Genomic DNA, 16,604 nt, shown 5'->3' with positions numbered 1-16,604 from the left:
CTGATAACATCATAACTGCAATTTTGGCAAATGTTCCCATCTCCATGGGCAGAGTGGTCTACATTGTTGAGGTCACTGGTAGATACTATTTTAATGGGTTGATTAGAGTTTACTCGCTTTACATACACTATGCCCCGCATAGTATAAGCTGCTGCCAGTTTGTTATTATACCCACCACCATAGAATGGTGACGGGGGTATAATAAGTTTGTCATTCCGTTTGTAACGCATCGAAATATCGATTTCCGACTATATAAAGTATATATATTCTTGATCAGGGAGAAATTCTAAGACGATATAACGATGTCCGTCTGTCCGTCTGTCTGTCTGTCTGTCTGTCTGTCTGTCTGTTGTAATCACGCTACAGTCTTCAATAATGAAGCAATCGTGCTGAAATTTTGCACAAACTCGTCTTTTGTCTGCAGGCAGGTCAAGTTCGAAGATGGGCTGTATCGGTCCAGGTTTTGATATAGTGCCCATATAAACCGACCTCCCGATTTGGGGTCTTGGGCTTATAGAAACCGTAGTTTTTATCCAATTTGCCTGAAATTTGAAATCTGGAGGTATTTTGTGACCGTAAAGAGGTGTGCCAAAAATGGTGAGTATCGGTCCACGTTTTGGCATAGCCCCCATATAGACCGATCTCCCGATTTTACTTCTTGGGCTTATAGAAACCGCAGTTTTTATTCAATTTACCTGAAATTGGAAATCTAGAGGTATTGTAGGACCACAAATACGTGTGCCAAAAATTGTGAGTATCGGTCCATATTTTGGTATAGCCCCCATATAAACCGATCTCCCGATTTTACTTCTTGGGCTTATAGAAACCGCAGTTTTTATTCAATTTACCTGAAATTGGAAATCTAGAGGTATTGTAGGACCACAAATACGTGTGCCAAAAATTGTGAGCATCGGTCCATATTTTGGTATAGCCCCCATATAAACCGATCTCCCGATTTTACTTCTTTGGCTTATAGAAATCGCAGTTTTTATTCAATTTACCGGAAATTGGAAATCTAGAGGTATTGTAGGACCACAAATACGTGTGCCAAAAATTGTGAGTATCGGTCCATGTTTTGGTATGTTCCCCATATAAAACGACCTCCCGATTTGGGGTCTTGGGCTTCTAGAAACCTTATTTTTTATCCAATTTGTCTGAAATTGGAAATCTAGAGGTATTTTAGGACCATAAAGAAGTGTGCCGAAAATGGTGAGGATCGGTCCATATTTTGGTATAGCCCCCATATAGACCGATTTCCCGATTTTACTTCTTGGGCTTCTAGAATCCGAAGTTTTTATCCTATTTGCCTGAAATTGGAAATCTAGAGGTATTTTCGGCTCATAAAGAGGTGTGCCGAAAACGGTGAGTATCGGTCAATATTTTAGTATAGCCCCCATAAGAACGATCTCCCGATTTAACTCCTTGGGTTTCTAGAAACCGTAGTTTTTATCTGATTTGCCTGAAATTGTAAATATTCTGGTATTTTAGGCTCACAAAAACGTGTATCGGATTAGGTTTTTATAGGTCCATTTGGTAATGCCTCCATATAGACCGACTTCACTTCTTGAGGGTGTAGAAGGCGCACTGATGATGAAAATTGCTTGAAACTCAATGTAAAATTTCCAGATTTTACTTCTACAGATTTAAGATTTCAAATCAAGACGTTATTTTATAATTTTCTTGCACACTTACAAGAGATGTTAATGATTCCTCTAAAACTCAAACAAAAATGGTTCTTATAAATCCAGAATCTGATATAGTCCTCATGGATGAAATCTTTAAATTTATCTTCGGGAAGTGTCCTCAAGTCCTCAAGCCCTCCTGAAATTTCAAAGGAAACCCTAATATTTGGTTCATGGTGGTGGGTATTTAAGATTCGGCCCGGCCGAACTTACTGCTGTATATACTTGTTTTTTTAATCGTAAAGCATTCATGAAAATTTTGTAATTAGATTTTGTTAGATTTTCATTCACATAGGATGGGACATTAGAATCCATACCAATGCATTTCAGCGTTAAGGGTTGTTTATATTCCTTAACAAAATTAGCTATCGATTTAAGAATGAAGTTTCTTTCAAGTGGTGTAGATAGTTTTACTATAATGGTAGAAGGATCAACATTTTTGCTTCCATTTCGCGCATTCCATAGACGAAATATAGATTGTATTCTTGGTGGGTTAATTTGCAATGTTTCACATAAGTTCAGATAAATATTACTGAGGTTCTCATTACTACATTTATTCTTAAGTCACATGCGACACTGGCGTTTTTTTTTGATTATTTATCTCTTGTTTCAAATCATGTATTTCATTTTATAGATTTTTAGATTATTTTTTGACATTTGTTCTTCAATAATCTGCATAAAGTGTGTATAAGACAAGTCGTATTCTGACAGTCGTGGGGTTTTTGTTTTTGAGAATACCTCCGTTACTTCAGAAGCAAGACGTTTCGTTGCCGATGATATTTCATTGTTATTGCTGCTGTTGTTGCCGCCTTTATTGGGCGTATTCATGTTTACGTTTTTTTATACCCTCCACCATAGGATGGGGGTATATTAACTTTGTCATTCCGTTTGTAACACATCGAAATATTGCTCTAAGACCCCATAAACTATATATATTCTGGGTCGTGGTGAAATTCTGAGTCGATCTAAGCATGTCCGTCCGTCCGTCTGTTGAAATCACGCTAACTTCCGAACGAAACAAGCTATCGACTTGAAACTTGGCACAAGTAGTTGTTAGCGATGTAGGTCAGATGGTATTGAAAATGGGCCATATCGGTCCACTTTTACGTATAGCCCCCATATAAAGGGACCCTCATATTTGGATTGTGGAGCCTCTAACAGAAGCATATTTCATCCGATCCGGCTGAAATTTTGTACATGGTGTTGGTATATAGCCTCTAACAACCATGCTAAAATTGGTCCACATCGGTCCATAATTATATATAGCCCCCATATAAACCGATCCCCAGATTTGGCTTGCGGAGCCTAAAAGAGAAGCAAATTTCATCTGATCCGGCTGAAATTTGGTACATGGTGTTAGTATATGGTCTCTAACAACCATGCAACAATTTGTCCACATCGGTTAATAATTATATATAGCCTCCATATAAACCGATCCCCAGATTTGGCTTGCGAAGTCTCCAAGAGAAGCAAATTTCATCCAATCCGGTTGTAATTTGGAACATGGTGTTATGTTAGTATATGATCTTTAACAACCGTGCCAGAATTGGTCCATAACGGTCCATAATTATATATAGGCCCCATATAAAACGTTCTCCAGATTTGACCTCCGGAGCCTCTTGGAGGAGCAAAATTCATCCGATCCGGTTGAAATTAGGAACGTGGTGTTAGTATATGGTCGCTAAGGACCATACCAAAATTTGTCCAATCACACAAAAGTTGGTCCATATCGGTTCATAATCATGGTTGCCACTAGAGCAAAAAATAATCTACAAAAATTTTATTTCTATAGAAAATTTTGTCAAAATTTTATTTCTATAGAAAACTTTGTTAAAATTTTATTTCTAGAGAAAATTTTGTTAAAATTTTATTCCGTTCATAATAAAATTTTCATCATTGCCAAAATTTTATTTCTATAGAAAATATTGTCAAAATTTTATTTCTATAGAAAATTTTGTTCAAATTTTATTCGGTTCTAATCATGGTTGCCACTTGAGCCAAAAATAATCTACCAAGATTTTATTTCTATAGAAAATTTTGTTAAAATTTTATTTCCGCAGAAATTTTTGTCAAATTTTTCTTTCTATAGAAAATTTTGTGAAAATTTTATTTCTATAGAAAATTTTGTTAAAATTTTATTTCTGTAGAAAATTTTGTCAAAATTTTATGTCTACTTTGTTAAACTGAATTATATACGTATTGGATCGATCTTTTTTGATTTAATATATACCTCGTATGGACTTACATACAATTTAGAAGATGGTGTTAAGAGGTTTTAAGATACCTTGCCATCGTTTCTACGCAATCCATGACGGAGGGTACATAAGCTTCGGCCTGGCCGAACTTACGGCCGTATATACTAGTCTTTGAAGTCGAACTATAACAATATTTCGATGAAAGAAAACTTGGCACACAATTAATTATGAAGATATCAGCGATGTATTACTCATGGAAAACGTATTTATGTACGAGCTTTTAGGAAACACGTCTGAATACTTTGAAACTTGTTATTCAAAAAAAAAAATGAAATTGAAAATCTAGAGGTAGTTTATGGCCACAAAAAAGTGTGTCAAAAATGGGGTGTATCGGTCCATGTTTTGGTATAGACCGATCTACCAATTGTAGTTATTGGGCTTCTAGAAACTGTATTTACTATCCCATTTGCCTGAAATTGAAAATATAGAGGTATTATGGGACCACAAATAGGTGTGTCGCAAATGGGGTGTATCGAGCCATGTTTTGATATAGCCTCGATTTCCCGATTGACCTCATTGGGCTTCTAGAAACCGTAGTTTTCATCCCATTTGCCCAAAAATGTATCTTAGACCCTCAAAAATCTGTATCGCATTTATTTTTACCAGTCCAATTGGTAAGGCATCGATATAGACCGATTTCACATACACATAAAAATTTAATGCAACTGAAAGTAAAAGTTCCAGATTTTACTCCTCGTAATCATTTAAATAATGGTGGTAAAAATATGCAAATTTAAGATTTTAAATCAAGGATTTCTTTCATCAATTATACCATATGTTTATGTTGTCTCTAAAACTCAAACAAAATTGGTTCTTATCCAGAATCTGGTCTAGTCTTCATAGGTAGAATCTTTAAATGTATCTTCGGGAAGCGAACTGGTTAAGCTTATCTGCTTGGGAGAATATCTGTCATCAAACCCCCCTGAAATTCTATATACTATCAAGTAAGCCGCCACGACTAAGCGTTTTCAAAGTAAATTATTATATTTGATTCATGGTGGTGAGTATTTAAAATTCGGCCCGGCCGAACCTACTACTGTATATACTTGTTATAAAATGCTTTTCGCTGAAAAAGATGAAATAAACTAAATGGTCACGTAAAAATTTATATGGTTTTTTATTACCATGTAATGGTTCTAGATATATCTATACGTTACCTATAGAATTTTTTTCCCTGCAAAAAAGTAAAATATTTGAATGGTCAGGTACATGATTTTCCCGACCATGTAATGGTTTCAGATTCTTTAAAATAATAGAACCTTTTTGCGGCATTTGACAATCATTTAAATGCTTATTAACAGCATACAGTTTCCTTTGCTGGAAATTTTTTTCACGACGACAAAATACATGGTTTTTCGCGACAATTACGTGCATGTCCAAACATGTTTTTTTCTGTTCGTGTAGCCAGAAGAAAATTATATTTTTTAAGGTAATATTTATTAAATTGTTGTTACATCCTGTAAAAGAGTCAACGGTTATCAAATAAAGTCTATACATTTCTTTCACACAAACTTTCTTACAGCTAAAAGCAAATAAACGACGATTGTTTGTCTAAAATTTCGAAAAGCGCTTCCTCGAAACATTTGAAAATGTTTATTTGTCTAAGTACTTATTGGACCGACCTTGCAGTACTAAAATCAAACTAACAGTGCATTGCAGTGCAGGAAACATGACTATACTGTTGCAATTATATGTTTGTGTGTGTGTGTGTGTGATAACGTTAAAATCTATGTGCTGGCTATATTTAGTGTCATCTTAAGTTGCACAACTTGCATTTGGTTACCGTGTCGTAACCGCTAGCAATTCTCATGCATCACACATATGCTACATTAAACTGAGTGGGATTCACACCTTCAATGCACACATTCACTGTGGAGCTGCATCTATGAATTGTGGTACTTGTAGCTGTCAGCTGGCAACTCCAATTGAGATTGGCTCTTCATTTTTCCACCAGGACTCTAAGCAGATGAGCTACAAAAATTGTTAAAAATAAATGTTGCTGTCAGTATAAATAATAGTTTGTGACTAAGACTGGATCAGGGAGCCACCGTGGTGCAATGGTTAGCATGGCCGCATTGCATACAAAAGGTCGTGGGTTCGATTCCTGCTTCGACCGAACACCAAAAAGCTTTTCAGCGGTGGATTATACCACCTCAGTAATGCTGGTGACATTTCTGAGGTTTTCAAAGCTTCTCTAAGTGGTTTCACTGCAATGTGGAACGCCGTTCGGACTCGGCTATAAAAAGGAGGTCCCTTGTCATTGAGCTTAACATGTAATCGGGCAGCACTCAGTGATAAGAGAGAAGTTCGCCAATGTGGTATCACAATGGACTGAATAGTGTCTTAGTGAGCCTGATATATCGGGCTGCCACATAACCTAACCTAACCTAAGGCTGGATCAGGTTATTAAGATTTTTCTACAGGAAGGCGTTGTGATGACTCATATATTATATAGGTCGATATTTGGATATAGCTCCCACACATACCGATCACCCTAATTGACTTTTGAGGACATTGATGCACTCAATTCGATTCGATTGAAATTATAAATCTGGAGGTATTTTAAGTCCAGTTAAGATCTATGCTAAATTGGGTATACATCGAGCCATATACACAGAGAATACAGATTGGTTGTGATAACCGAATTTATTGCCAACCTCCTTTTGGCAGTTGCACCAACTATCAGTTGGCAGTTGTGTCACCCGACAAATTCGGTCGACTCAATCGAATTATGGGAACTCCAACTAATACTATATATGGAGTTGGATGTATCAGACGATGGCATTTGTCGTTGTTCCCTTCATTTGGTTGTGTCACCCAACCCCAATAAAAAATTAATTTCATTAAAATTTTTTTTTTTTTATTTGGTTTAAATACATTTAAATATTTGTATTAAAGATGTATAGCTAAATACAATGTATGATAACAATTAATGTCCTTAAAATGTTTTAGCGGTTGGGCACACAAAATTTAATACACATCCCATTATGACCTTCAGTTGAAAGTCGACTTTTTTTAAATATTAAAATGCATAAAAATGGACCCGTATTACTAGTTTGTGCATATAAGTTATTTTTGTTCGCTATAAGTTATTTTGGTCTGTACCTAAATACAGACACGTTTGGACAAGCAAGCCAATTTTGAAACCACAAGTGATGAACTTCTTGTTATTGCTGAGTTCGTCCCGATAGTGTATTAGGCATTATGAAAAATAAATAACTTTTGAGCGTTCGCCCGAATCTGGCCCTTGGCCCTTTGTATCCACTTGGGTCTGTTGTACAACGTTTACATATTGGATTATTGTTTAAAAATAAATCAAATAAGATTAGTTAGATTTTGGTGCACTCATGTTTATAAAAACAATTCAGAACCTACCACTTTATTCACAACGACATCTCTGTGAGGTTCCAAGTACACAAAGCATCCTGGAGATATATCATTAAATCCGATTGGGGTGTGGTACGTATGATTATTTATGCCCTATAATATACCCATCATAAATGATCCACTCCTATATCGTGACATATCTTTTACTTACGTCCTTTAATTACAGCCGGTCATCATGAAAAGAATGCTTTGAACATCAATGTGGATGCCACTTTGTAGCGGTTTAAAAATCGTGACGTTTAATTGAAAAAAAAAATATATATATATATCTTCTTTGAGCACCAAATAATTAACAATAATTGAAGTGACATTTAAAAATATTTCAAATAGGATTCGGTTGTGAATACTGTATGGCAGTGCTGATTGCTAAATGGCAGTTACGAAATTTATTTAAAGTTGGTTGCGCCAACAGAATTCGAAACAAATGCTTCAAAATATATAGATTTTGTTGCTTCAACCATTTGTCTTGTATCACAAACGAAATTCTATTGAAATGAATGACAAATGATAGTAAGCATTAAAAGATGATTCCATTAAAGAAAATAGGTTGACACACCTAATATATAATTCTAAATGTAGAATTTTCATTATCAGAACCGATTTCCAACCAAATTGTTCTCTGTGTGTACATTTCACCATTACTGTGCTAACAAAAAATTTGTGCATATGCGAAATTTTCTTAACCACAAAAAATACTAATTTAAATGTTGACAACTTCTTTGATAAGAAGTTCAAATACAAATTGAATTTAAGTCCGATAGTATCTCCATTTTTTCTTAATCAGAAAAGTAAATTCTCGCGATTTGCGATTTCGAATATCGGAACATAGGGGATATGACTACATAAGCCACTTCAGTTCTTCATCGGTTTATATACAGGAGTCTATAAAAATTGTGTACCGACATCAACCAATTTTCGCACGGTAATAAGAGGGCAAAATTTCAACCGAATCTGATAATATTTGTTCGTCCATAAGACTCCAATAGTCACATTTGGGATTGGTTTATATGGGAGATATATATAATTATGAACCGATATGAACCAATTTGTGCTAAATTAGTAAAAAGTACATTCAGATATCGCGTACCAAATTTGCAACTGCAGAAAGCGCCAGGAAATCAAACCTGGGGATTGGTTTATACGGGGCACTATACAACTATGGACCGATATGAACCAATTTTTGCGTGGCTGTTAGAGACCCTATACTAATACCAAGTACCAAATATCAACTGGATGAAGTTCGCCCTTCCAAGAGGTTCCGTAACGTAATTATCAACCGATATGTACCAATTCTTGCATGGTTGCTTGGGGTCATAGACTAACACCACGTACTAAATATCAACCGGATCTGATGAAATTTGCTCTTCCAAGAGCCCTCGCAAGCCAAATCTGTGGTTCTTCGTTCGGAAGTTAGCGTGATTTTCAAAGACGGACGGACATCGCTAGATCGAGTCAGAATTTCACCACGAACCAGAATATATATACTTTATGGTGGGGGGCATAAAAAAAATTAAATAACATTATACACCTCTTTAGTAGAGGTCTGCACAGTTCCATTTGTAAATGCAGAGTACACGTGTACTTGCTACATGAGTACATCTATTTGAAAGAGTCGCAAAACAATTGGTACACATTTTGATCAGTGTTGCCAATTTGGTGCTTTTAGCACCAAATTTAGTGCTTTTTGATTTCTAACAAGTATATACAGCAGTAAGTTCGGCCGGGCCGAATCTTAAATACCCACCACCATGAACCAAATATTAGGGTTTCCTTTGAAATTTCAGGAGGGCTTGAGGACTTGAGGACACTTCCCGAAGATAAATTTAAAGATTTCATCCATGAGGACTATATCAGATTCTGGATTTATAAGAACCATTTTTGTTTGAGTTTTAGAGGAATCATTAACATCTCTTGTAAGTGTGCAAGAAAATTATAAAATAACGTCTTGATTTGAAATCTTAAATCTGTAGAAGTAAAATCTGGAAATTTTACATTGAGTTTCAAGCAATTTTCATCATCAGTGCGCCTTCTACACCCTCAAGAAGTGAAGTCGGTCTATATGGAGGCATTACCAAATGGACCTATAAAAACCTAATCCGATACACGTTTTTGTGAGCCTAAAATACCAGAATATTTACAATTTCATGCAAATCAGATAAAAACTACGGTTTCTAGAAACCCAAGGAGTTAAATCGGGAGATCGTTCTTATGGGGGCTATACTAAAATATTGACCGATACTCACCGTTTTCGGCACACCTCTTTATGAGCCGAAAATACCTCTAGATTTCCAATTTCAGGCAAATAGGATAAAAACTTCGGATTCTAGAAGCCCAAGAAGTAAAATCGGGAAATCGGTCTATATGGGGGCTATACCAAAATATGGACCGATCCTCACCATTTTCGGCACACTTCTTTATGGTCCTAAAATACCTCTAGATTTCCAATTTCAGACAAATTGGATAAAAAATAAGGTTTCTAGAAGCCCAAGACCCCAAATCGGGAGGTCGTTTTATATGGGGAACATACCAAAACATGGACCGATACTCACAATTTTTGGCACACGTATTTGTGGTCCTACAATACCTCTAGATTTCCAATTTCCGGTAAATTGAATAAAAACTGCGATTTCTATAAGCCAAAGAAGTAAAATCGGGAGATCGGTTTATATGGGGGCTATACCAAAATATGGACCGATGCTCACAATTTTTGGCACACGTATTTGTGGTCCTACAATACCTCTAGATTTCCAATTTCAGGTAAATTGAATAAAAACTGCGGTTTCTATAAGCCCAAGAAGTAAAATCGGGAGATCGGTTTATATGGGGGCTATACCAAAATATGGACCGATACTCACAATTTTTGGCACACGTATTTGTGGTCCTACAATACCTCTAGATTTCCAATTTCAGGTAAATTGAATAAAAACTGCGGTTTCTATAAGCCCAAGAAGTAAAATCGGGAGATCGGTCTATATGGGGGCTATGCCAAAACGTGGACCGATACTCACCATTTTTGGCACACCTCTTTACGGTCACAAAATACCTCCAGATTTCAAATTTCAGGCAAATTGGATAAAAACTACGGTTTCTATAAGCCCAAGACCCCAAATCGGGAGGTCGGTTTATATGGGCACTATATCAAAACCTGGACCGATACAGCCCATCTTCGAACTTGACCTGCCTGCAGACAAAAGACGAGTTTGTGCAAAATTTCAGCACGATTGCTTCATTATTGAAGACTGTAGCGTGATTACAACAGACAGACAGACAGACAGACAGACAGACAGACAGACGGACAGACGGACATCGTTATATCGTCTTAGAATTTCTCCCTGATCAAGAATATATATACTTTATATAGTCGGAAATCGATATTTCGATGCGTTACAAACGGAATGACAAACTTATTATACCCCCGTCACCATTCTATGGTGGTGGGTATAAAAAGCACCAAATTGCCTTTTTGGTGCCTTTTCAAAAAAAACACCAACTTGGTGCTTTCTGGCATTTTCATTTAGTGCTTTTGGTGCTTTTTTTATTTTGAACAGAATTAGTTTAATTGATACAAAAATTTTGATTAGACTTTCAAGAGCCGAAAAAACTCAAATTTATTGCCAAATATAGAATTTGATTGTTATGAAGTTGGTATTGATTATTTTTTAATTAATATTGTTATTTAGGGTATTCTGTAGGAAAGTCGAGCGATTAGATTCAGAAAAGCATGCACAACTGAAATAAGCAATAGACTCCCTCCATATATTAATATTTTGAAAGTTGAAAAACATCAGTGATCAAAATGAATTGGACGAAAGCATTAAAACTAATCAAAGTGTATACTTGAATAGCGGTTCATAATGGTGAGTACTAAGTTCGAGTTTTGCCGCTAATGTGAAAACTATATCAGTAAACAAGGCATAAAATTATGCATATTTGCTGCAAATTTTATTAGAACTTGATGGGGAATAGCCAAAGGCAAAGTTTGTATTCCTTAAAATGAATTACTTAAGAAAAGTAATTATGCAAAATGGTAATTTTAGAAGCTAAACTCGATCTTAATACCCACGTTAACTTCTTAAAATTCAATTCACAAAAGTGGTATAATACATCTTCGGAAGTTTTTTTTTTTTTTTTTTTTTTTAGTAGAGCGTTTAATTTTCGATTTTGTGGTAGAAGGTGGTATGTTAGATTAGATTAGATTTATAATATATTTTTGGTGCTTTTTGGCCTTGGGGAGTTGGCAACACTGATTTTGATGAACACCAAAAGCCATGAGTAACTTCTTGTTGCTACTCTGATGTCTTCACTATCAACAAACACATATTCCTCTTTCTCTCTTATTGAAGTGTACTCAGAGTGATCACGTCGAGTATGTTGCGAGAACAAAACTTCATAGAGTACTCCATGTACCACATGCAGTTTCAGAAATACAAAAAAACAGTTACTCTCCATAATATATGTTTTGGTTTGTTATAAAGAGGGGCAAACGTTAAGGTAAGTGTGTGACACACATAAATATATGAAATATGTGATATACATACATATCTATGATTAATAATAATGGAAAGTTTTGCTTCGCACATACTGAGAAATACTTGTGGTACCACGAGAAGTGAAGAGAATCCATGTTGTACTTTTTCTCAAGTACTTACATTTTTATTGTTCCTTTTTTTCGGAACACATATTGTTTCGGATAAGTACTTGGTGGTATTTGACAAACAAGTGTTCTCTTCACTTCAATACTTGCGCTCTGAGAGAAAGACAGTGTATGTACTATATTCGACAGCGAATTGCATACATGCAGTGAAAAGTTATTCGATGCAGACCTCTACTCTTTAGTTCTTGATAAGTGTATACGGAGGAGTCTATAAATAACACAAGGGAACAACGGTTTCGTTTGATTAAGAACTGAATATTGTTTTTAAGGTTATTTGGGACGCCGAAACCAAATGTCCCATTTTTATTTTTTAGGAATTTTTAAAAACAAAAAAAAAAAACAAGTATATACGGCCGCAAGTTCGGCCAGGCCGAATCTTATGTACCCACCACCATGGATTGCGTAGAAACTTATACGAAAGACTGCACGCTCACAAAAAATCGCTTCTGTAACATATACTCCCAAACATATTTTGCTTCAAGCATATACATTTTTGGCTATTGCCCAAACATTTATATGTTTGATCTCTTCCAATATATAATATGTTTGAAAGCATATTGGTCTAAACAATATATGTTTGGGTAGTCAATTTCCAAACATTTTGTATTTTTGCATCCAAATTCAATAATGTTGTCTTCCAAAAAACAATATGTTATTATGTGAACATATGATATGTTTGGAAGCATTTTGCACCCAAAAATATTATATGCTTAAAAAAATTCTCCCAAACAATATTGTGCTCAAAATTTTATTTATTTATTTATATATTTACAATCATAATGAATTATGAAAATAAACAGGTAATATAGGTGCTAACAACATATGTTTTCGACCTGAATGCTCAAAATTTTGTTTCTGCCCAATTGTATATTCCTCCACATCTTTCTCACTTCCACGAGATTTTTTAGTTCTTAGCACCTTTTTCTGTAATACAAACATTGTAGAAGAAATTATTCAATTGTATGATTTTTTTTATTTATTTTAATTTTACCTTTTGCCGGACGGGGATTCGAACAGCGGACCACACAGTTTGTAAGGATCAAAGAAGTAGCTGATCAATTGCCCAAGGAAAAAAATGTTAATTTTGTAATAACAAGCAACAACCACCAACTTAATTCAATATCGCTCCCTGTTAAATAGCGCTCCAAGCTACTAAACACATATATGTTTATAGGCTATTTCTAAATTAATATATGTTTGCATCCAAGCATATTATATTTAAAAACATTTTATGTCCCAAACATAATATGTTCTAACATATTAACATATATGTCCCAAACATGTTATGCTAGTTTATGAACATTATATGCTTGCACTCAAAAATATTGTGTTTAAAAATTTGTGTTCCAAACATATAATGTTTATAGCCAAACATATGAAAAACAGTCTTTTTCATCCGTGTGTCATCCACAATCGAATTACTTGGGTTGTGGTATCCTAAAACTTCTTATTCCTGCATGGTTGTTGGATACCATATACTAACATCACGTACCAAATTTCAACCGAATGGGAAGAATTTTGCTCTTCCAAGGGGCTCTGGAAGTCAAATCTGGGGATCGGTTTATATGGGGCCTATATATAATTATGGACCGATATCGACCAATTTTTGCCTGGGAGTTTGAGGTCATATATTAACACCACGTACCAAATTTCAACTGAATCAGATGAATTTTGGTCTCCCAAGAGGTTCCGGAGGTCAAATCTGGTGATCGGTTTATATGGGGGCTATATATAATTATGAACCGATGTGGACCAATTTTTGCGTGGTTGTTAGAGACCATATACTAACATCACGTACCAAATTTCATCGGATGAAATTTGCTTCTATTAGAGGCCTCGCAACCCAAATCTGGGGATCGGTTTATATGGGGGCTATATATAATTATGGATCGATATGGACCAATTTTTGCACGTTTGTTAGAGACCATATACCAACATCATGTACCAAATTTCAGCCGGATCGGATGAAATTTTCTTCTCTTTGAGGCTCCGCAATCCAAATCTGGGGATCGGTTTATATGGGGGCTATATATAATTATGGACCGATGTGAACCAATTTTTGCACGGTTGTTAGAGACCATATACCAGCACCATGTACCAAATTTCAGCCGGATCGGATGAAATATGCTTCTCTTAGAGGCTCCACAAGCCAAATCTGGGGATCGGTTCATATGGGGGCTATATATAATTATGGACCGATGTGGACCAATTTTTGCATGGTTGTTAGAGACCATATACCATCACCATATACCAAATTTCAGCCGGATCGGATGAAATATGCTTCTGTTAGAGGCTCCACAAGCCAAATCTGAAGGTCCCTTTATATGGGGGCTATACGTAAAAGTGGACCGATATGGCCCATTTTCAATACCATCCGACCTACATCGATAACAACTACTTGTGCCAAGTTTCAAGTCGATAGCTTGTTTCGTTCGGAAGTTAGCGTGATTTCAACAGACGGACGGACGGACGGACGAACGGACATGCTCAGATCGACTCAGAATTTCACCACGACCCAGAATATATATACTTTATGGGGTCTTAGAGCAATATTTCGATGTGTTACAAACGGAATGACAAAGTTAATATACCCCCATCCTATGATGGAGGGTATAAAAAAACAAGTAAGTAAAGCAGAAAGTCGGGCGGGGCCGTCTATATCATACCCTAAACCACCCTTACTGAATTAATAATCATAAGCATTTGTGGGGTAACATTGATATAGGTCTGGGAGATAAACCGCAGTTGCATATTTAAGAAAAATAAGGGGTACATGTTTATGGGGGCTTTGTCTCAATCTGACTATACCTCATAGTCAGTGTTGCCAGGGAAAATATTCGGTTTACCCTACAAGGACAAAAAAATTGTCCTACTTTCCCATACATTCCCAAACAATTTTCCCCACAATATTTTTCGTTAAATTTAAACAAATTTTACAAAACAAAAATGGTTCTAAGTACTTTATTATCTTAAAACATGAAAATGCAATGTATATAAGCTAGAAAATAAATTTGTATTACCACCACGGTTGCCACAGTTGGTAGAATTCTACCAAAAATATCAATTTTTTTTGTTAAATCTCTATAGAAATAAAATTTTGGAAAAAGTTTCTATAAACAAATTTTTTTGAGAAATTTTTCTATAGAAATAAAATTTAGATAAAAAATATAGAAATAAATTTTTTAGAAAATATAGAAATAAAGTTTTTAGAAAAAATAGAAATAAAATTTTTAGAAAAAAATCCATAGAAATAAAATTTTGAGAAAAATTTTATAGAGATATTATTTTGAAAAAAAATTCTATAGAAATACAATTTTGACAAAATGTTCTATAGAAATAAAATGTTGACAAAATTTTCTACAGGAATAAAGTTTTGAAAAAATGTCTATAGAAATATTTGTTTGGTAGATTTGAGGTAGTTTGTAATAATCTTCAAATTTTGTTAGATTTTTTTTTGGCACGAGTGGTAACTGTTGTTACCACACATTGTTAAAGATCAAGCCTTGCCGTCTCCTCTAGAGCCACCAAATGTAAAAATTATTACAAATTGTGCTGAGTGAAAATGTCCCTACATTGTGGCCCTACGTCCCTATAAGACGCTAAATATTAGAAAAAACTTAAATATAGGGAATTTCCACTACTTCTAGCAACAATGGCTGTGGTTGATATAGTACCTACGGGGTTAGTATGCCACTAATATTGAGCCCATTATTAAAAAAAGAGAAAATCGCTCAATTAGTGTGGGTAATAAATCCAAATTTTTGAAAATCGAGCAATATTCTTATGTAAGAGCTACAAGTACGTATAAATACGATCGGCTAGTACATCAAAATATGAAATTTGAATAACATTGGTAAATAAATAAGAGTATTATGGCCAAATTTGGGAAAATCGAGCGATGATATATATGGAAGCTATATGTAAATCTGAATCTATTTACATAATATTTTGCGGGTTTGATTAATACCACAAGAGGTTACCTTGTGCAAAATTTGAGTAAGAGCAATTAAGAAATGAGGCCTCTATGGTCAAACATAAAGTTATTAGGGGCAAATTTTTCACAATCGGTCGATACATATGTGGGAGCTATATCTACATCTGAACCGATTTCGATGAAATTTTGCACATACCGTTAGTACTATAGAGGACTGGCTCTAGCCAACTTTGAGTGAGATCGGTTAATAAATAAGAGTTTTATGGCCAAATTTGGGAAAATCAGGCATACATATATATGGGAGCTATATCATTTGGCCAACTTTGAGTAGGTTAGGTTAGGTTAGGTTAAAGTGGCAGCCCGATTAAATTTCAGGCTCACTTAGACTATTCAGTCCATTGTGATACCACATTTAACTAAAAGTACCTATTACATATGGGCACTTCTAGTCTTAACCACTGAACCTTCTCTATTATTTACTTTTGTGGAACCAACCAGATTGCTCCAAAAACATTAACAAACTGCTTAAGTTAACGTTTTCCAGGTCAGCCAGTAATCTAAAGCTATATGCTCCTAAAATTCGCTTACGCCTTACACAAAAAGCAGGACACTCACACAAGAGGTGTTTAATTGATTCCTTTTCCTCCACGTCATGACAGCTTATACAATAGTCATTATACTTCGCACCTATA

The 16,604-nt window shown here is 35.2% G+C and overlaps 1 long non-coding RNA gene across 1 annotated transcript; it reads right to left on the bottom strand.

Moving 5' to 3' along the window:
• Window positions 1-7,134: 7,134 nt before the first annotated feature.
• On the bottom strand, window positions 7,135-7,578 carry LOC142234445 (uncharacterized). Its single transcript, XR_012721625.1, has 3 exons — window positions 7,476-7,578; window positions 7,313-7,417; window positions 7,135-7,208 (listed from the first exon to the last, which is right to left on the bottom strand). It is a non-coding gene; the product is annotated as an uncharacterized LOC142234445 (long non-coding RNA).
• Window positions 7,579-16,604: the final 9,026 nt, after the last annotated feature.

The sequence above is a fragment of the Haematobia irritans genome, chromosome 4, assembly GCF_050003625.1.
Source record: "Haematobia irritans isolate KBUSLIRL chromosome 4, ASM5000362v1, whole genome shotgun sequence".
Classification (NCBI taxonomy): Eukaryota; Metazoa; Arthropoda; class Insecta; order Diptera; family Muscidae; genus Haematobia; species Haematobia irritans.
This window is presented reverse-complemented; position numbering and strand designations above follow the sequence as displayed.